The sequence below is a fragment of the Papio anubis genome, chromosome 15 (genome assembly GCF_008728515.1).
Source record: "Papio anubis isolate 15944 chromosome 15, Panubis1.0, whole genome shotgun sequence".
Taxonomy (NCBI): domain Eukaryota; kingdom Metazoa; phylum Chordata; class Mammalia; order Primates; family Cercopithecidae; genus Papio; species Papio anubis.
This window is the reverse complement of record NC_044990.1, coordinates 66,418,157-66,441,623: the sequence shown is the minus strand read 5'-3', so window position 1 is coordinate 66,441,623 and position 23,467 is coordinate 66,418,157. Positions and strand designations below refer to the sequence as shown.

Genomic DNA, 23,467 nt, shown 5'->3' with positions numbered 1-23,467 from the left:
ACAATTTGCTCCTGAATTTGGGGTAAATAATAAAATTAAGGCAGAAATCAATAAATTCTTCAAAACTAATGAAAACAAAGACACCACATATCAGAATCTCTGGGACACAGCTAAAGCATTGTTAAGGGAAAGGATAATAGTGCTAAACACTTACATTAAAAAGTTAGAGTTCAAACTAACAAGCTAATATCACACCTAGCCAAACTTGAAAAGCAAAAGCAAACTAACTCCAAAGCTAGCAGAAAAATAAATTAACCACAATCAGAACTAAACTGAATGAAATGGAAACAAGAAAACTCCATAGACTGTGCCCAAAGGCTGCTAGATATAATAATAATAATAATAATAATAATAAAAATAAAAACTTCAACAATGTTTCAGGTTACAAAATCATGGACAAAAATTAGTCACATTTTTATACACCAGTAATCATCCAGCTGAGAATAAAATCAAGAAGGCAATCTCATTTACAATAGCTACCAAAAATTTAATACCTAAGAATGTAATTAATCAAACCGGTGTAAGATCTGTACAAGAAAACAAAAACACTGATGACAGAAACTGTAGATGACACAAACAAATGGAAAAACATCCATGCTCGTGGATTGAAAACATTGATATTTTTGAATGAACATTTTGCTTCATGCAATCTATAGATGTAATGCAGTTTCTATCACATAACAATATTATTTTTCACAGAGAGAAAAAACAATCCTGAAGTTCCTATGAACCAAAAAAGAGCCTGGAATAACCAAGGCAATTCTAGGCACAAAGAGTAAATCTGGAGGCATCACATTTCCTGACTTAACATTAATATAGTAACCACAAAATCATGTTACTGGCATGAAAATTGACTTATAGTTTAATGGAACAGAATACAGAACCCAGAAATAAAGACAATATGTACAGCAAACTTATATATGCCAAAGTTGCAAGTACATACATTGGGGAAAGGACACCCTTTTCAATAAACAGTGCTGGGAAAATTGGAGAACTTTATGCAGAAGAATGAAATAGTACCCCAATCTTTCACCATATAAAAAATCCAATGCAAGATCTATCAAAGAGTAAAATGTAAGACCTGAAACTATAAACATAGTAGAATAAAACCTAGGGAAAACTCTGGTGGACATTGGTCCAGGCAACAAATTAATATCTAAGATCTCAATATCACAGTCCGCAAAAACAAAAATCAACAAATAGGAGTAAATAAAACTATACAGCTTCTGCACAGCAAAAGAAATATTCAATAGAGTTGACAGCCAACTTGTAGAATAGGATAATATATTTACCACATGTGCATCCAACAAGGTTCTAATATCCAGAATATACAAGGATCTCAACAACCACCACCATCACCAAAAAAAAAAAAGTAACCTCATTTAAACATGGGCAAGGACCTGAATAGACTCTTTTCAAAAGGAGACATACAAATGTCCATCATTAGGCAGACCATCATTAATAACAATTTCCTAAAAAAGATGTTGCTGAGAATGTGTAGACAAGAGTGTGCTTATGCATTGTTGGTTAGAATGTAAATTAATGCAACATCTATAGAAAGCATTATTGGTGTTTCTCAAAGAGCTAAAAATACAACTACCATTCAATTCAGCAATCCCACTGCTACTTATCTACCCAAAGGAAAAGAAATCATTATTTTAAAAAAAAACTGCGCTTTTATGTTGATCACAGAATTATTCACAATAGTGAACATATGGAATCAACCTAAGTGTTCATCAAACAATGACTGGATAAATAAAATGTGGTACATATACACAATGGAATACTACTCAGTTTTAAAAATAATGAAATCATGTATTTTGAACACCATGAATGGAACTGGCAGCCATTATTTTAGTGAATCAGGCAAGACACAGAAAAACCAATATTGCTTCTTTTCAATTACAATTTGGAGCTAAATAATGGGTGCACATGGATGTAGAGTGTGAAATGATAGACAGTGGTGTCTTGGAAGGGTGAGGGTGTGGGAGGCAGGTGGAGGATGAAAAAGTACTTAATGGGTACAATGTACACAGTTTGGGTGATGGATACCCTAAATGCTCTGACTTTACCACTATGCAATCTATGCATTTAACAAAATTAAACTGTACCTCTTATATTTATATAAATTTAGAAAAAGGAATCCACCAGAAAAAAAGTATATATCATTATCAAAATATGTTTTGCAAATAATATTTTATTGCACAAAAGGATTTCACCGGAACAACTATTGTAGAAGGATAGTATATTCAAAATCATTATTTAGCCTTTTTCTGAAATATTCTTGTCATTTTGTCTTACCTATTATACAGTTCTCTCACTGGAGGATCAGTAAGTTTATAGATGCTCTCCCTCTGGAAGCATTACTCCAAAACTAGCAGCAAAATTATTTTCTATTTGTAAGCATTTTTAAAAGTTAATTTTATTCTTATTTCAATAGTTTTGGGGTATGGGTGGTTTAGGGTTACATGAGTAAGTTCTTTAGTCATGATTTTTGAGATTTTGGTGCATCTGTCACCAGAGCAGTGTACACTGTATCTAATATGTAGTCTTTTATCCCTCACCTTGCTCCTAACATCCCCCACTCAGAGTTCCCAAAGTTCAGTATATGATTTGTTTGCCTTTGCATTTTCCTAACTGAGCTCCCACTTACAAGTGAGAACATAGAATATCTGATTTTCCATTCCTGAATTACTTCACATAGAATAGTGTCCTCCAGCTTCATTCAAGTTGTTTCATTCCATTTTATGACTGAGTAGTATTCCATGGTGTATATGTATCACATTTTTTTAATCCACTCATTGGTTGATGGACATTTAAGGTGATTCCATACCTCTGCAATTGCAAATTGTGCTATTATAAACATGCGTGTGCATGTGTCTTTTTCATATAATGCTTTATTTTCCTTTGGGTAGATCGCTGGATTGAATGGTAGTTCTACATTTAGTTCTTTAAGGAATCCCCATACTGTTTTCCATAATGGTTGTATTAGTTTACATTTCACCAGCGGTGTTAAAGTGTTCCCTTTTCTCCACATCCATGCCAACCTCCGTTGTTTTTTGACTTTTATATCATGCCCATTCTTCAGGAGTAGGGTGGTCTCTCGTTGTGGTTTTAATTTGCATCTCCCTAACAGTGATGTGGAGCAGTTTTTCATGGGTTTGTTTGCTTTTTATATAACTGCTTTTGAGAATTGTCTATTCATGTCCTTTGCCTATTTTTTATGGGATTATTTGTTTTCTTCTTGCTAATTAGTTTGAGTTCTTTATGGATTCTGGGTATTAGTCCTTTGTCAGATGCATAGGTTGTAAATATTTTCTCTTACTCTGTGCGTTGTCTGTTTACTCTTCCTGATAATTCATTTTGCTGAGCAGAAGCTTTTTAGTTTAATTAGGTCCCATTTACTTCTTTTTGTTGCATTTTCTTTTGGGGTCTTAGACATAAATTATTTGCCTAAGCCAATGACTAAAAGAGTTTTACAATATTATCTTCAAGAATTTGTATGGTTTCAGATACTAGATTTAAGTCTTTGATTCAACTTGAGTTGATTTTTGTATAGGTGAGAGATGGAAATCCAGTTTCGTTCTGCTACATGTGGCTTGCCAGTTTTTCCAGCACCATTTATTGAATAAGACGTCCTTTCCCCAATTTGTTTTGTATGCTTTGTTGAACAGTTGGTTACATAATCATTTTAAAAATGTGAAAATCATCACCCTAAGGGCATATATTAACTGTGACTTTGAATATATTTCTAGAACAATAAAACCGAATGTTTATTCCAATTTACATGCACAACAGTTGAAGACATATCTTTACAAATTAAATTAAATTATACATGTTTTCAACTAAGCCTCTGAAAATTATAATGCTCCTTAAGGCTTCACTTTTATTAATAGTTTATGAGAGAGAGCATATCTGTGATTAGTAACAAAGAAGATTTATGTAATCCGTTTTACTGCTAACTTTCCTCTTTGTAGAAGTTTATAGTTTGTATGTCTGCTCAATTTGTAGCTTTAAAAACTAAAATATATCCAAACTAGTCTATAACTTGAAAAGATGTTACTAGTTGGCAAATTCTAGTAATGAGACAAAAATTCCAAGCTCTTTGACTGGAAACCAAAACAAATCTAGCTGTGTATATTCTCTCTGAGACACATAGACTATAAACCATATTGACAGGTAATATTAGTCTGAATTCTTCATATTTTGGTGGAGTGGGCTTCCACTGGAAGTTGGAAGTTACAGCATTTCACCCTATCTCTGCTAAGAATAGTTGAGCAAATCACTGAACAGACCAAATCGTGAAGTTCCTATACATGTCTGTACAATTCTTATTTAGACTAGGACTCTATAGCTCTTTACAAGGTAATATCTTATTATTTTAAGTTCCTATACATGTCTGTACGATTCTTATTTAGACTAGGACTCTATAGCTCTTTACAAGGTAATATCTTATTATTTTAACATTAACATTCCCAGAAGTAAATATATATATGTGTGTGTGTGTGTGTGTGTGTGTATATGTATATATATATTTTACTCAGATACATATTTACTATGTATGGGTTTATTGAATAATTTATACATAGTTAACTATATTTGGGTTTACCTGCCCGAGACTATGACCATGTGTGTCAAATAAGTGACATTTATAAAGCCTTTATACGTTAAGTGAACAGAACTTCAAAGCTTGAGTTAAACTCAAAATATTCTATGTGATACAAATGCAGACTTTATTATTTCAAATTTAATTGATTTAGGAATTCATGCTGTATTTTTTTTTTTTTAACTAGTATAAGTTTGTAAGTATAAAGAGGCCACCACTAGTTCAGAAAATGTAATATTCGGATTTACATATCAAAACAATTAGATCATTATTGGTATAACATTTCAAATCATTTATGTTTTGGGGTGATTTTTACACTCATTATTTACCTCATAATTGTCTTAGGCTTGAGAGGCTAAGGAAAATCTAAATCATTCCTTTGATTACCAATCAGAACAAAAGAGAAATCTAAAATAAAAGTTAAAAAGTTTTCACGCCTGTAATCCCAGCACTTTGGGAGGCTGAGGCGGGGGGATCACGAGGTCAGGAGATCGAGACCATACTGGCTAACCCGGTGAAACCCCGTCTCTACTAAAAATATAAAAAAATTAGCCGGGCGTGGCGGCGGGCACCTGTAGTCCCAGCTACTCGGGAGGCTGAGGCAGGAGAATGGCGTGAACCCAGGAGGCGGAGCTTGCAGTGAGCTGAGATCGCGCCACTGCACTCCAGCCTGGGCGACAGAGCGAGACTCCGTCTCAAAAAAAATAATTAATGAGACAAAAGAGTACCAAATGGTAACAAAGTGATAATAAAGAGATAAAGAAGGAGAAGGAAAGGAGGAAGAGAAGGATGAGGAAAGAGGAGGAAGAGGAAAAGAAGAAACGTGTGTAAAGAGAGTAATACTGACCAGCGATTTAGAGTTAATTTAAATATCCTCTGACACACAGGGACCATGAAACAGCAAGAGCTCTCTTATTGAAATACTCAGCAACAGTGATTATTTTTATATGGCATACAAGTTTCTTTTTACCTTAACTTTAATTCTATTTCCAGCTAACTAAATATTATCTAACTTCACAAGCTGACACGTGAAAATAAACTTTCATCAGTGAAGCATTTTTGACAGGCATTCATTCGTTCAACAAGATTTTCCAAGTACTGATTTTGTGCTGTGTTTTGGGTTATTTTCTCAACATGTGAAAAAGCATGTTTAAATACTGTCTTCACAGAGCAGTTCTTAAATTATAAGTTGCATGTGAATCACTAAGAATCTTGTTAAATTGTCCATATTTGAGGCATAGCAAAGAGAATTTATTACTTTGTTAGAAAATGAACTACAGGAATTGAAACCTTTAACCGTGATCTGTAAACCAGAAAGTGTCTGAGACAGATCTCAATCAATGTAGAAATTTTTTTTTATCAAGGTTAAAGACATGCCTGAAAAAAAAGGATCACAAATCCACAAGAACTATCTGTGGTCCATACCTTTTTCCAATGATGATTTTGAGGACTTAAATATTTAAAGGGAAAAAAGTGGACTCGACGGGAAAAAGGAAGGGTACAGTCACATTACTGAATCCACATGTTGCAAGAGAAAAGTAGCAGTAAAGAAAGAGTCAATTAGTTCAACTAGCACTCAGTAACTCAGAATGTTCCATGAGAAATGTGAGCATAGAGTAGCTACCTGTGGTGATATTTAACCTTTTATCTGTAACTATCCTCTTAGGAACAAAAGGAAAGGAAGTTTCATACATGATTCAGCTTTTTAGCTTAATTTATACTTTTGGCCATAATTGGGTTCCTCAGATTTTATTTTTCATTTCACATTCATCTCCCACCCCTCCTTAAAAAATTTTTTTCCTTTAGAGAAAGCATATTAGATGAAAATGAGTCTCTGGTTTCAGATTTTGTCCAATCTCTCATGGCTAAGATGGTTTGTTCCTAGATGGATAGTTCCCATATTGTGAGGAAAGTTCATTGTTAGCAAGTTGTGAAGTCTCCCATTTCATTAAAGAAAATTGGGGAAGGAAGAGAGAAAGAAAACAGAAGAACAAAAAAGAGAATTAACATATAGAAAGGTAAAACAATCCTGGAAAACGGATATAGGTCATATTACTCTGAAGTTCATACATCAGTAGGAAGTAATAAATGTATATTTATATATAATATATAATATAATATACATTTTATATATAATATATATTATATAATATATAATAAAATATTATATATAGGGATTGTCCTTTTCTTCCAGTGTTTAAGTTTTCTAGCTTCAGGTTACAGAGCTTTAAGAAAAGCACTATTTTAACTTTTTGTGATTTCAAATCATTGAAAATGGAGACAAAAAGAAAAAAGGGAAAAAAGTAAAAAACATGACTTTAGAGACTGTAGCCAGGAAAATGTTAGGATTTAGTTCAAATTTTAGAAAATAATAAAAAGTGAAAATTATTGGACAAACTTAGAATCTAGTAAGAAGTATCCTATAGATTATTTTGAAAAAATAATTTATGTCTCTAATTACCCAATTTTATTAAAGGCAAAATCACAGCAGGACCAATTTGTTTGTAAAATAAATTTTAGTTTTATTGTACTTGGCATGGTTATTTGCCTAGAATTGAACAAGGATAATCATTTGCCATATAAGTGTTTAAAAAAAAAAAAAATCGGTCTTGCTGGAACCTTTCTAAAAGTCTTGATCCCAGCCAAAGATTTTTTCCGTACCTGTAGATACTGGTATGAATTCAATGAATTTCTCCTTTTTTGAGGTACCAAGTAAGCTTGGGGTTCCTGGGTCCGTCAGAAAGTAACATTCTTTACCTACCACAGGTCAGCACTGTCTTAAAGACAAAATATGAGACCTGTTTTTCCAAGGGGCTTTTAAAACTCTGTAGGTCAGCCCTATTTTCTCAAGGCCATCTGAAAATATGTCATCCTAGTCAAAGCCTTGATCAAATAACCATTGTCTCTAATCATGTCTTGTTATAAAAGAAAACAGATTCTTAGTGAACTCATACAAATAGCTATATAACCTACAAATTAAGAATAATCAAAAAGCTTCCAAATTTTGGAAACACATTGAAAAAAAAGAATTATGTTTTAAATTTTGCTCATAAGGGTTTATTTTATTCAGTTGTTAAAAGCTTAAATGGCATAAAAGAGGAAAAAGTTTTATTGACTCTGAAATATAAAAAGAACTGGCAATGTTTTAAACAAAGGTCGTAAAAGGTTATATTCAGTCGTCTATTAGTTCACTCCATGCAGTGAACTTCTTTTCTGCTCCATATTTGATCAGCAATCCTCATGAATATATCACATCTCCATGAAAGTCCTGGAAGATTTTCTCTTCATTCCAATGGCACAGTCTCTAAATTTATCAGAAACCTGTATTTTAGAGAACTCCTCAGAGCTCTGTAGCTGATTATAAATAACCCTTTCAAAAGGTTAAGCTATAACAATTGTGGATGAAATAAGTCTTAGAACAACCATGATAAAAAAAAAAAAAAATGACAGGAAAATTTGATTATTTCTGTGGCTTGCAACTGTTTAACATAATCATAATTACTACTAATATTATATACTAAGACATATCAGAGTCACAGAAATCTCTCATAATTTTGAAACTCATACTAATAATACACGTATATAAATATAATCAAAATATGTTAGACATTATTTCATAGTTGACAATGCTTTCTATGGTTTTATTATACCAATATAAGCAAATATATCTGTTTTGGATTTCAGATTTTAAATCTGAAAATATCTGTTTTGGATTTTATATTATAAACCTAATATTTAAAAAATGAAATCAAAAAGAATAAATTCAGCATTTGATTTTGGAAAGTTTGTGAAATAGCAAAGGTTTATATTTAAGATATAATCAAATGGGATAACAGATTATTGTAAAACAAGTCATTAATTTAGCCTACATAACTTGTTTTTTTTTTGTTGTTGTTTTTTAAAGTAAAAGCCTTTACTCTTTATTAGAGGAGAGTTACTTTCCCAAATAATAATCCCTAATAAAGACAGCATGATGCCAGTTAAAAATCTCTCAGATCTTATAAACAAATCTATTAAACTCTAATATCTTGACCATAAGATATGTTTGCAATTCTTTTTATAAACTTTTTTTCCCCCTAAAATGAGGATTAAAGGTCTAAGAAAACCTGGGGCCCCAATGCTGGTCTTGCATCACTGTGCCTTTGATGTTAATGTTTAATTTATAGAGCGACTGAACTCATTGTTTCTCTCAAAATTGACTCCTACAATCTCACATACCTACCTTTTCTACATAGTTCCTGGGCCTAGAGGGGTTGAGTAGTCTTAATTTTCATCCCTGTGTCTCAAGAACACAGTTCATTTTTATAGTCATCTTCTCCTGAGTCTGACAATGAGGTTTTAAGTATGGTCAATGTTTAAGATTTAGTAGGAGTTAGGGTCCTTTTTACACCCAAGTGTCAAAGCCCTGTAACATACCAGAGCAAGGATTTTAAAAGCCTTACAGAAAGTAACATGCATGTAATAACATTAATTAATTTTTTAAAATCTCAGTTTTTTCTAAGCAAATGCAGATTTTTAAAAAACGTAGTAACATTGACATAGGAAACTTTTCAATAAAATTAAAATGTGTTTCTTAGACTAATTACAAAAAAGCAAAAAACTGATCTTGTACAGTGTGATTGCATTTCTTTATGGGGAGTTCATTTAGATAACCTGCAATTCCAAACTAATGAAAAGGATACTAAAATTTATTAGACATAGTAAGAGTGTACCCTTGGTCATCAGTGAAAGTTTTACATTTCATAGAGCCATTTAGACATACTAGGAGAAGCCAAGAATATAAAATTATTATATCAGGAAAATACATTTATTTTAGATCTTCAAAATAAATTATTGTTAGTATCAGACCACAGTGACAGTTAGAACCTGAGAAAAAAGTTACATGAGGTGATAAAAAGCTTGAAGGAGAGAGTTATTGTATCAGGCCTCTTCAAATAGAAAAGAAAGCTGAAAACTAGATGCAACAGAAGTTGAATTTGAATTTTAGGGTGAGAAATAAAAATTTATTGTAATTTTATTAAAAGTAAATCAACACTTAAAAATTTTTATCACTCTAACCAATTCTTTAGTGTTGGTTAAACTGTATTAAGTTTCACTCTTAATACAGGCTGGAGTGCAGTAGCCCAGTCGTGGCTCACTGCAGCGTCAAACTCCCTGGCTCAATTGATACTCCCACCTCATCCTCTGGAGTAGCTGGTGTGACAAACACATGCCTTCAGACTCTGCTAATTTTCGTATTTTTTAGTAGAGACAGGGTTTTGCCATGTTGCCCAGGCTAGTCTCAAACTCCTGGGCTCAAGCATTCTGTTCCCATCAGCCTCCCAAAATGTTGGGATTACAGGAGTGAGCCACCATGCCCAGCCTTCCTGATAACCTCTTTCATTACCCTAAGCAATCCTCAGCAACATAGCCTTAAATTTGCATAACAAAGGAAATTCTTAGGTGAAAATCAGCAAAATTTACATTGCAAAGTACAGAGAGAGAGAGAGTTAGGGTGTGTTGCAGGAGGATTAAAATGGATGCCAAGCCAAACACGAAATTATAGAAATCTACCATAGGATTTTACAAGGAGACCAATTTTATTTACATAGGTAGTTTTAAATTTATTCTGTATCTTTTCACTGGGCCACTGAGTTCTTCCAATGCAGCCCATATTGCAGAGGTTCCCACCCGCCAGGCTGTGGACCAGCACTAGCTTGTGGCCTGTTAGGAATTGGGTCACACAGCAGGAGGTAAGTGGCAGGTAGGCAAGTGTTGACACTTGAGCTTCACCTCCTGTCAGCTCAGTGGCAGCATTAGATTCTCATAGGAGCACAAAGACATAGATAGATAGATAGATAGATAGATAGATAGATAGATAGATAGATAGAGGTATAGATATCTTTGATACCAGCTTTTAATTAAGCTGACTTTTAAATATAAAGCTTTAAAAATCCTTTCAAATCTCTTACTATTATATATTAGCAGAGATAATCAGCTGATATTCAAAAGGAGCATAACTATCAAACAAGAAAGGACTTGATTTAGGAAGCAAACCTAGGTTACAACAGTAAAAGGGGCAGAATCTTAGCCACTGAACTATATAGCTAATGGTAGCTGCCATTGCTCTTCTTAGAAGAAGAACTAGAGGCAGCTTTTTTAGTAAAAGGTACCCTTGTTTTGTGGCTGAAGTCCCCCTAGTAGAAAAACATTTTTTAATCCTTTTTTCTGGCTGTTTTTGTTTGTTTGTTTGTTTTTATTTTTGTTTTGTTTTTCAGTTTTGCAGCTGTAGGGGATTTCAGCCAATTCAGAGGACTTGGTCTGCATAAGTGGGAATTCTCATTCAGATTTGACCAAACCAGGTGGAGTTGGTGAAATCCAATGGAAACAGGAGTGAAAGGCCAAAACAAGAACAAGAAGAACAAGCAATACGATTACTGAGCACTCTAATGGTAAGGAGAAATCAAGGCCAGCTGCTTGTCAATCTTAAGTTTTAGTCATAACAAACCTGCATATTGTTCATATGTACCCTAGAACTTACAGTATAATCATAAATTAAAAAATTAAAAAAAAAAAAAAAAAGGAAAGTGACAGACTGGGAATGGTGGTGCATGCCTGTAATGCCAGCTACTCAGGAGGCTGAGGCAGGAGAATCACTTGAACCCAGGTGGCAGAAGTTGAGGTGAGCTGAGATTGCACCATTGCACTCCAGCCCGGGCAAAAAGAGCAAAACTTGGTCTCAAAATAAATAAATAAATAAATAAATAAATAAATAAATAAATAAATAAATACAATAAAATAAAAATAGAAAGAAAAGAAAATGACTTAAGACATTTATTTCAAGGCAAAACCCCAGTTCAGCTACCTACCTAGGAATGCGGCCAAGGCTGAAAGCCGATCTCTACCATCTTAGAAGCAGGAAAAAGCTCAAACTTGCCTTACCTGTTGTGAGTGAGTAAAACCTCAGGAAAGGAGTCATACAGCTAAATCAACCTTAGATCTCTACCAAATTAGGGGAGATCAAGATTCTCTGGAGGGTAAATAAAACCTTCAGTACCTCTGCAAATTGTCCTATTGGTTTGAGCAATAAAATCTTGGTACCAGCCTGGGTACCAAGGTTTGAGGTTTGGTACCCAGGCTGGTACCAAGCACCAACAGAAGATTTGTCAAAAGTTAGGGCCACCTCTACTCAGAGTCCACTTTGTCACCAATTTGTAAACCAAAAAATATCTGAAGCAGGAATCAATCACTTTAGAAGTTTATTGTGCCAAGGTTAAGGACTTGCTTGAAAAGAAAAATCACAAATCCACAGGAACAATCTGTGGTCCATACTTTCTCCAAAGATGATTTTGAAACCTTCAGTATTTAAAGGGAAAATGCGGGCTGGAGGGGAAAGAGAGACAGTATTGTGACATTGCTGAATCCACATCTTGTAATAGAAAAGGAGCAGGTAGGGGAATAGTCCATTAAGTTTTCAACTAACTCTCAGTAAATCGGTACTTTATATAACATAAGGTGAACAGAGTAGCTATCTATGGAGATACATAACCTTTATCTGTAGCTCTCTGCTTAGGAACAAAATGAAAGCAGGTTCTTGCATGACTCATCTTTCCGCTTCATTTTTTCTTTTTGGGATAGTGAATTGGGGTCCTGAGATTTTACTTTTTTTTTCACAGACCCCAGGGAGTTATAGTTCCCCTAAATAAAAACAAAGGTTCAGAGTAAGAGAATATGTTAATTAACTACATAATAATATATAATAAGATTAACTGTTTTGTGCAAGCAAAATACATTATAGTATATGTGGACAACTGGAAAAATATAATTAAGACTGTGATGAGCATTGAGTGGCACTATGAGACCTGAAAGATGTATACTACTTAACCAGATGCAAATGTTAGGAGATGGGAGAGATGTCCAGACAGAGGAAACAAACAAGGGTCGAGATCCCAATAACTAAACTACAGTTTACCATGGTTGTGTGCTAGGGAAGTATTTGTGTGATTGAACGCATAATGGAATGTCTGAAAAAAGGGCAATAAAGCCTCTTTACCCTGAGCCCCTCATGTACTCCCAGCCCTGCCTAGAAAACCTCCAGCCACCCAAGATCTGTCAACTAAGAGATAAGTGTCTGGCAGAGCAAAGGTCCTCCAGGTGGCATCTCATCTGGCAATTACATGCCTGTGTTTTACCAGTCTATAAATATTTTCAATATAATCACTGTATATGAGTAGAAAACTGGAAGGTTAATTGGGAATAATAATGAAGAACTTTGTGAACAATATTTCAGATTTTTGCCTGCATCCTAAGAGTAGTTCTAAACCAAAGATGAAGTTTAAACAAATGAATTCCATGATTAGAAATATACCAGTATCAAAGCAGTGGTGATCAAGCGAGTGAAAAGACAGAGGTAGAATTATTCTTACCTTTCCTTCAGAGCAGAACAGAGGGAATGTAAGGAGGGCTATTACACCATGAATGTTGGATATTAATTCTCAGAAAATAAGAATCAAATTTAGAGTTCTCATCTGGTCCAAAAATATTGAAATACTGTCTAGACTTGCTGATTGGCATCTGAATGTCTGTTTCTCATTAAAGTGTAATGCTCTAGCTAAACAGTAGAGAGGAGAGTAGTTGAGTCTTCAAATGAGATTTTCTATTCAGAGTCAGTATAATTTGGTTCTCTTCTCACTGAAGTCTATTATCACTTCGTCAAATTATACTACTGTATAACATAAAATCTAGTTATAGAGACTTGAAATCTAGATTTGGCAGCATTTAACACATTTTTATCTTTCTCTAAAAATATCTTTTACCACTATAACTCAAGCTTTTCACCCTAGCACATCTAGGCAGGCAGTTGAATACACAATTACTGCATAGTTCAGGTAATAAACTTTGCACTATTTTTCACGGAGGCAATATGTATTATGATCATTCTCTCAATTATTTTCCTTTTGAAATGTTGTTCTCACTTCTGATTATAATATTAAAGTTTTTAGTCTTGCCATAAAAATCTGTAATGTGATTGTTTGCTTATATACTCTGCCCAATGAATAATGAAGTCTCCAAAATATTAAAATGTTCTTATAATTAGTAGTGTCTGCTGTATCCATTTAATGTTGGGTATGCTCCATTTTTTTAAATGCTTCTGGTAATTTACTCAAACAAACTATACTGTAAATGAAGTCAGTCATTATATGTTGTATACTATAAACTAATGTATATCATTTAAAAGATGTGTTTAACTTCAGTGATTTAAGTTTTGTGTTATTCACTGAAAATCAGAAGTGGTATCTAAAATTACTACTGAATTGATCAACTTAATTTGATAATACAGTTCATCAATGTGACAAAGCATTAAAGCAGTTACTTTCTCTCTCTTTTTTTTTTTTTTTTTTTTTTTTATATTATCCTTTTAAATGTCTTCATTGTTGACCTGATTTCCAGAAAATTAATTCTTCACAGATTTTATTTGTTCTATCAGCATAGCAGAAACAAAAACATCCTGCCATAAATTGTGCTTGCAGTTAGAGCTTAATGATAAATACATTCTTGTTCTCTGCTACTTCGAATGATGAAGTGCTATTAGCACTGAATTCTCGCTTTACTACTCTAGACCCAGTGAATAACATTAATTGTTTTATAACCCTACACCAACTCATTTTCTCTGATTCATAAAACAGTTATGCACCATTAAGAAGTATTTCTCAGTAGGGTCCATTTTTCCCCTTAAAAAACAGTTTGAATTCATTCATCTCCCATTCTTATTCTGAAAATGCAGCATGAACTTTGAATTATACACTAGATTTTATGCAATTCTCAGTCTCTAAATTAGCTGAGAAAGGGAAAATATCTTAAACTACGTTAGAATGCAGATTTAGCACAATAGAGTTGCAAGGAAAATATGCCAATTATTTTGAACAAATATGTGTGCTATTTGAAGTCTTAATGTATTTGCAAGAATGGTATTTGCTTTTTAAACTTCAGAGAACAAAAGCATTGCAAGTGGACACCAAAACATCAAATACTATTCAGTCTGGTATTCAGAAATATGAGGGAATCATATACATCCTATATGTATATATTTATTAGAAGAATGGAAATAGCTGAATTTAATTCTTGGCAAAAGCTCTGAATTCTCTAAATTATGTAACCCAGTAATCCAGAAAGGTAAACAAAGCAGGAGGTGAAATTAAATCAGCAATTAAAATTTTTAAATAAACTTCTATTCTCTAGAGAATATCCTAAAAAATATTATGTCACTATAGAAATACAGATAATTAAAGTTGAATATGTTTCAGTTTAGAATATACTCCTCTAAGTCAATGAAGTAGATTTTAATTTGTATGAACAATTCAGACCAAGAGGCAAAAGTTTTGATTTGTCTCATAAGTTTACCTTTGTTTTCCTCTGCAGAACAGAAAAAGTAAACCAATGATAATTTTTATTATAAAAATAAATCCTTATATTCCTGCTTTTAGCACATACTAAAACTTAAAAACCTAATGGAAAATAAGCCATCGAGAGAAATGAACCGGTATAAAACTATTCAAATTTCCAATGAGCAGGAATGGGACAAACTCTCTAACAGCACCATGTTTATTTACAGGGCCAAGCTACTGAAGTATAGTGCGGGCAGCTTGGTTTTTGGTTTTGTTTTTGTTTTCACTCAGATGACACCATTAGGAAAATCATAGCCTCTTTTTTGTTCCTGCATTATATAAATACAAAATATTGGGGCCAATTTCAATAATAGTGGTCCAAAATGAGTCGCTATATCACATTTGTTGTAAATAATGTGCTAGATATGAGAGAAATCAGTTTTTCCCTGACCTCTGAAACAGGGTACATTGCTTTCTTTCTTTCTTTCTTTTTCTGTTTTTTTTTTTTTTTTTTTGCATAGCATCTATTTTTTTTTATTGTTTGGCATATTTGGTGAGGTTTTGAGAGGCAGCGCTGAAAGCATCAATGTTAGAAATACAAGTCAGTTGAGCTCTTGAATGAGAAATGATAGTCACTACATATGAATGAATTTGTCTAAAAGGAGTGCAATTCATACTTTGGAGATACCCCCTTTATTTAGCTACAATTAGCAGTTTGCTCATCATTCTGTGTTTTCTTCTTATAATATGTGTTTGGTATATTTTGACTTAATAGTTGATTTTAAAATATAATTTTCTTTGAAAATAACTTTTTCAGTAACCAAATCAATTTCCAATGAAAAGGAAACTGCATTTGCTACAATTGAAATGTTATGTGTACCCTAAATTTATTTCTTAAATTATTTTACTACAGTATGAACACTTAACATGAGATCTACCCTTCAATAAAATTTTAAGTGTCCAATACAATGTTGTTGACTGTAGGCCTAATGTTGTGCACCAGAGCTCCAGAACTGATTCATCTTACTGAATAAAAACTGTGTGCCCATTGATAGGTAACTGTCCATATCCCCCTCCTACCATAGTTGTCTTGACAACTACCATTCCAGTTTTTGATTCTATGAATTTATTTTAGATACCTCATATAAAAGGAATTATGCAGTATTTGTCTTTCTGTGACTGGGTTATTTCACCAAACATAATGTTATCCAGGCCCACTCGTATTATCTCATATTAAAGAACTTTGTTTTTTAAGGGTGAATATTGTATTGTATGTATATACCACATTTTCTTTGTGCATTCATTCATTAGTGGACATTTAGGTTGCTTCTACATCTTGGCTGATGTGAATAGTGCTGCAATAAACATTGGGAGTGTAGATACCTCTTTAAGATTTTGATTTCAATTATTTTGGTTATATATCCAGAAGTATGCTTACTGGCCCAAATGATAGTTTTCTTTTTATTTATTTATATTTTGAGGAACTTCCATACTGTTTTCCAAATACTATGAATTAACTGAACTGTACTGCATTTCCACTAAGAGTTTGCAAGTTTCCTAATTTCTCTGCATCCTCACCAACACTTGTCTTTTTTTTTTTTTTTTTTTTAATTGTTCACCTGTCAGAATGGCTATTATTAACAAAGGGCACATTGCTTTTTTGGGTGGTGACTGCTAAGAGTGCTCGAAGCAATGAGACCATGGTAGAGGATTGAAATAGACAGTCTTTAATTTTAGCCATATATTTAGCAGCCACGTAAAAGCTATGTACTTCTAGAATTATCTGAATTTATGAAAAGTGAAGAGTATTTTTAAATAGATTCTAAAGATTTTTATCTTTACCATTTGATGAGAAATTTTTTTTTATTTGGATTAAGCATATGCAGTGACAAAACTTGAAATCACTAAGATATCATCAGTCTTGATCTTCCATCAGGAATCTAAAGAGCAAGTTTATAAGGCAAAATAGCTGTCATAGTTGTAGATACCTAAATAGCTGATATAAAGGCAGATAAACACTCTATTTTAAAATAGATGTAAGCTCCTTATTGACTGATTGTTACAGATTCACAGAAACACACGCTAGCACATACACACACACACACACACACAATATATATATATAGATGTCTTCTGCAAAGTAGCTCATCTCTTCATTTAATTCTAAGTGAAGGAAAAAAAACTAGATAATTATGACTTCAACAATGATTAAAACCAGTGAGAGGTGCACATGTCTATGAAAACATAGAAGTGAAGTTCCTTGAAGTATGTGCATGTTTTTGCCTAGTAAAGTAATGAAGAAATGGCATAGAAAAAATGAGCACAGTTGCAAAGCATTATATTAAATTCTGTGTATTCTTCATGAATAACTCCACAGTGAAGATGTTGTTTGAATAAGAAAGAGTTTTCATCAAATTTTGCGGTATTATATTTGGCTTTAAATTATATTTCTGAATTGAAGGCAGGTAATTTAGTTGGTATTAGTTTCATGAACTAATAGTTGTATAAATTACGGTATGAGAAAATCAGAAAGTTGGCTTGGCTAGAAATGGCTTATGATGATTACAATAAAGTCAAATTATATTAATAAATAATACAAAGCAATTCAAAGATTTTAATGGTGAATCTCAAATACTTTATAATAGGCTGAAAATTTCATCCCTTAGGAGGCATTTTTTTTCCATTTCCTGAAATACATGAGTTTATAATGCAATGCAAATTTCAACTCTCTTAAAATAACTTAATTCTAAATAATAAATTATCTATAAATGTCAAACTTACGTATATGCAGTTCTATATTTTCATTTCCTTGCATATTTAAGTAAAATATTTTCTTCTTGTCAGAATTATAAAAATACAATAATAATAATGGCTACCATAATTGAGTGCTCATGATATACTAAACACTGTGCTAAATGCTTTGCAGGCATACCATCTTTAGAGTTCAAAGAAAATGTATTTGATGAAGTGTTAGCATTTCTTATAGAGAAGAAAACTAATAGCATAGACAGGGGAAGATTATGCTTATAAGTTACATAAAACCAAAACATAAACTGAACTAAAATTTGTCTGATTATAAATTCATGCCTCAAATGCCCATGAAATCCTCATTCTCGTAAGTGTTTTAATGTTGAAATCCCTAAAAGTTTAAAGCACTCTTTGGCCTTTTCTGCAGGCAATATTGTCTACTGGTTCTACCTCTGGCCTACCAGAGCAAGGACTTCTTTAATGGGGCAGAGATAAAATTTGGTAATATAAAAATGGAAGAGCACAGAGGAAAATAAAACTTTGTTTCTCTTTCTTTGAATACTAGAATATTTTAAATATTTTTATACTATTTTAAAACACAAACAGAAAGCTAATATAGTTTGGTGTTGAACTACGGCAATTACTCTATTTTTTCCTATACAAAAGAAATAATTATAACCTTGTAAGAAATGAGTGAAATGATTATCATTTTCTGCCATTTACTCCATCTGGAACCATTTGTAGTTTCATTGAAGTGTAATAATTCTGTAAGCAGAGTTTCAGTAATACATTGCAACTTTTGGCCTTTACAATTTGCATCAAGTTCCAGATACTGTGGCTTACCAGTAAAGGCTGTTCACTTCCTACTCTGACCTCAAGTTTAGAAGTGCCACAAACATGAGATGGGTGTGAATGATTCCAATACTAACCAAAGAAACTACAAGGAAAAACACAGAGTTCTAGAAATGAGTCAGGGAACTCTACGTTCTTAAATAATGGCAGCCTATGAAAGGAGAATGCCAAAACCAATTTATACGAAGTAAGCTGTCCACATTGTACTGGGCAGTTAGTGAGTAACTCAGTCAGCAGAGTGTAAAAGCTACAGTGCCTCATCTATACAGGTCAGAATATCAAAGAAGGCTGTAAAGCTGGGAAACCTATAATAGTGTGTGGGTAGATGCTGGCCTACTCTTTGCTTTAAGTCATGCACTGGGAAATTACAGAAAGCTCAGTGTGACAAACATGGTGGTATTGGGAAGTTCTGTGACAGTCAAGGTTACCTGAAAATATGGTGGCAGGGTAAGTGAGGAGTGGTTAACTCTTTGTCCTCTAAAGTCTTCTACCTGAGTTCAACATAGAATCCAACCCCAACAGGTTATGTGCCAAGGTGGTTGACAGATGTTCTGCAACATGAGCTAACATGGGGAAAGTAAAGAGACATTTAATGTGTGCAGGAATTTCATTCATTAGTTAATTCGTTATATAAAAGCTTACATTGCATTTAGTAGTTGGTAGCACTGTTCTAGACCATGCAGTTCTAGTGAGAAACAAAATAACAAAAATCCCAGTCTCCTCATAAGTCATTTTACATCTTACATCCTACAGCCTTATTGTAGGAGGTTGCCTATAATAAGTAAACTATATAAATTATACAGATTATACATTATATGATGACAAGTACTGATAAAAACATATGGCAGGGAAAGTTTGAATTATGGAGGGGATGGATAGAATGTCTATACCTAGAAAGTAAAGTTGAGTAAAGATTTGAAAGAATCTAGGGAGTAAAGTGGTGAGGAAGAATATTCCAAGTACGTATATATTATCCGTTCTTTACATTGGAATGGGGGAAGTGCCTGGTACTTCAGCCTAGTGGTGAAGAAGAAAAGACAGTGGGACCTGAGATTATCACAGGGACTTGGGAAGTAAGCTTATAAACTGTGGCTGTAATTCAGAGTATAACAGGAAGCCATGAGTATTTTAAGCAGAGAGTGATTTATATTGTAATAGGATCATTTGGACTTCTGTGTTAAAAATAGCCTATAAGTGGCAAAGACAGAAACTAGGTGATGGATTAGGGAGCTGTGACAATTATTCAGGTAAGAAATAATGTTTGCATAAACTGATAGTTCCTAAGGTATTAAGAAGTGGCTTGTTTCTGGATTTATTTTGAAAACTGACTTAGCCATATTAGCTACAGTGGTAGCTGAGAAAAAGTTAGGAATTAAAGATGACACTAAATATTTTGGTTTGAACCAGTCTAAAAACAGATTTTTTTTTTTTATTTGATAGGATGGGAGATACTGCAAGAAAAGCAAGAGATACAGAACAGAATGTCAGCAGCTAAGTTTTGTAATTGATAATTTTTAGGTGTTTATAAGATATTTGAGTAGAGGTGAAGAGTAGGCAGCTAAATATGAATGTGCCAAATTGGAAAGACTTGAAATTGATGGTATAAGTTTATTTAATTAGAACCATAGATAATTCCAATATAGCTGCTAGGGAGGAAAAGGAAGAAAGAAAATGAGAGGGAGAAGAGAGAGAAAAGAAAATGAGAGGGAGAAGAGAAACAGAGGGGAGAAAGAGGAAGAGAGAGGGAAAGCGGAACTGAGTGGGTAAACTGAGTGGGTAAGGGAGCAAGGGAGAGGGAAGGGGGAGGATGTAAGAAGAAAGAAGAGAAAGAGGGAAGGAAAGAAAAGGGAAGGAAGACAATGAAAGAAGAAAGCAAAAGAGACCAATAACTAGATCAAGCTCACTACGATATGTTGAGCTAGAGATGTGAGGACCTTCACAGGAGACTGAGAAAAGCTGTCAGTGAGAACAAAGGAAAACCAAGAAAATGAGGTAAACTGTCAACCTAGCAAAGAAAATACTTCAGGGAGGGGGACTTATCACTTTTGCTTATAGGTCCAGTAAGGTAAGGTTAAAAACTGGCCATTAGATTTAGCAAAATTGAGGTAATTTTAGATCAGATAATTATCTCTCAAACTGACCATGTAATAGGCTACAAGGGAAATCTTAAGAAGCTTTCCTGCAAATGCACATGAAATTTTCCAACAATAACCCAAATATTAAAATATATTACAGAAATGTAAATTTAAAAAATATAGCTGAAGATCACATGATACACTACTATATAATCCTTGGTTTACAAGAAAATCATATGTAACATAGAACACACTGCATTATCAGTTAAGCCAAATCTGTATTTAGAGAAATTTTATATATATGAACACTGCTTTTAAGAAAAATACTTAAGAAAATGTATCATTAAGAAAACACAACATTAACAAAAATACATCATTAAAAGATTGCTAGGTACTAAATATACAAGTGTAAACTTAAGTTTTAATTTGTATATTAAATTTAACTTAATTAAATTTCATTTTAATTCAGCTTACTAAGTTGAATTAAAATTTAAAAAAGTATTATGATGAAATTATTGCAAAAATAATTTTTTCAAAGGGTGGCAAAGAGAAAGTGAAATAAATGTATAAAGTAATAAAATCGGTTGCAGAGCTTTTAAAGACCATAATAGATTCTACAAACTTTAAATGGCAAAATATAAATATTCTAACTGAAATTGCGACATTTTCTAGAATTTATAATAAGCAAACTTGGTTATAAAAACTACTTTGAATGCTACAATAAACATCTGATAGCATGCAATGGAAACCAATCACCCATCTCCCACCCTGTACACCCTGACAAAAGCCTCAGAACCAAGCAATTTATAGGCAAATTCCAACAAATTATTTAGAAGCAGATAATTTCTACCTCTCACAAATATATCTAGGAAGTAGAAAGTGTGAAAAATTTTGTTCAACTCAATTTATAAATTCAATCTACTTTTATGATAAAATACTTCAAAGCATTACAGGAGAAAAATTATGAGCAAAATACCCTTAAGAACAGAGTTTGATAATCTTGGTATAATTAGCCAGTTTGTTATATAGTGTATTAAACATTACTGATTTTGCTTCAGTAGGTTTCATCCCTTCCGTGCGAGCTAATGGCATTGAAAATTTCTGTAAATAATTAATGGAGAAAATGATTGTCATAGAAAATCTTGATAAATATTATGAAGAAAATGCTAATATATTGAAAAAGATAATTTTTCAAAGTTCAAAAATTAAAAATGTAAATAAACTCAGGAAATAAGAAACAGGTAAGAGATTCTTATTTTGACATAGAATATAAACACACCCTGAGAAGGAATAAGGCGGAAGAAGGCGGGCATCAAAGTCAACGAAAAACCTTAAAAACATCTTCTTATTAAATATTAAAAGGACAAGAATGCCTGCTTTTACCACTAATGTTTAAAATTATTTTTAAGTAACTGAAAAGTTCAGTACATAAACTAAAGAGGAAGCCTAAAGACTGTGCGGGAAAATTTTTTTATAGTAATTGTAGACTGCATGTGTAATGGTTAATTTTGTGTGTCAATTTGGCAGGCTATGGTGCTCGGTTGTTTGGCCAAACACTAGTGTAGATATTGCTATAAAAGTATTTTGTATGAGTGATTAACATCTAAAATCAGTTCACTTTAAGTAAAGCACATTATCATGGATGATGAGGGTGGACCTCATTCAATTAGTTGAAGGCCTTAACAGAAAAAACAAATTTCCCAGGAAAGAATAAATTCTGTCTCAAGACTTTAGCATAAAATTCCTTCCTGAAGTTCCAGCCTGCCCTATGGATTTCAGACTTTGCAGCATCCAATTATCTGAACTAATTCCTATATATAATACATGTACACAGACAGACACATACATGTATACATATATAATACACAAATATTCACATATATGCATATACATACATACATACATGAAATAGGAAGATATTTATAACACTATTAATCATCTATGTAATATAGTCTATCAAATTGTAATATGTTAATATAAAATATATATTTACATATAGCCATTTATCTATTTATAGAATCTATCTCTCCTATTGCCTCTGTTTCTCTGGAGAGGCCTGACTGATACATCATGATCACCAACATGATAAATCAAAAATAATTTATACATACATTTCAAGGAACTGTAAAGTGCTTTCAGCAACTTCGTGTGGTCAACATGGAAAATTCAATAGCTTTTCTATATATCAGGAATTACCAACTAGAAAATACAATAAAAATTAATATGCCTTTACACTAGCAACAAAAATATTCATAGGGAGATTTTTGAATTAATGTATCCCTAGATTTTCCGTTGAGGAAGACAATTTTTCAATTTACGTATGTCCTTAGATCTTCATAGGGAAATATGTGAATTAATGTATGTCAGTTCCCATGTTAATACATACAAAGCTCATCAAATGGCAACAAGTTTATATTGGAAGCTGATTCTGAAAGTAAGTAACAATAAAAATGCAGGGAGAGACAAGAAAATTTTGAAAGAGAAGAACACACAGGGAAGGCACTTCATGTAGATATAAGTAGATATAAGGATATAATTCAAAGTAGCAGTTATATAAACGGTACAAAATATGCGTGCAGAAGGAAAATATATCAATAAAGCACAATAGAAATCTTATTCATACCTGGAGGCTGACATTATTATAGAGATGGCTTTAGGGTAGAGATTACTGCAGGATGGATGTATTATTTAAAAGCTAGTATTATAATTTTTTCTTTTTAATCTGGAAAAAATGTTGGTTGTTTTATATTGTGTCTTATGTGAAATGTATCTGATTCAAAAGATTAAGAGCTAAATAAGGGTGACCTAAAATATCAAGTCCA

General features: G+C 32.9%; 1 long non-coding RNA gene across 1 annotated transcript in view; it reads left to right on the top strand.

The window, feature by feature from the left end:
* Window positions 1-11,130, top strand: part of LOC103879375 — a 115,601-nt gene extending 104,471 nt beyond the window's left edge. The window contains exon 4 of the long non-coding RNA XR_004178528.1: window positions 10,864-11,130. This is a non-coding gene — a long non-coding RNA (uncharacterized LOC103879375). The remainder of the gene's footprint in view (window positions 1-10,863) is intronic.
* Window positions 11,131-23,467: the final 12,337 nt, after the last annotated feature.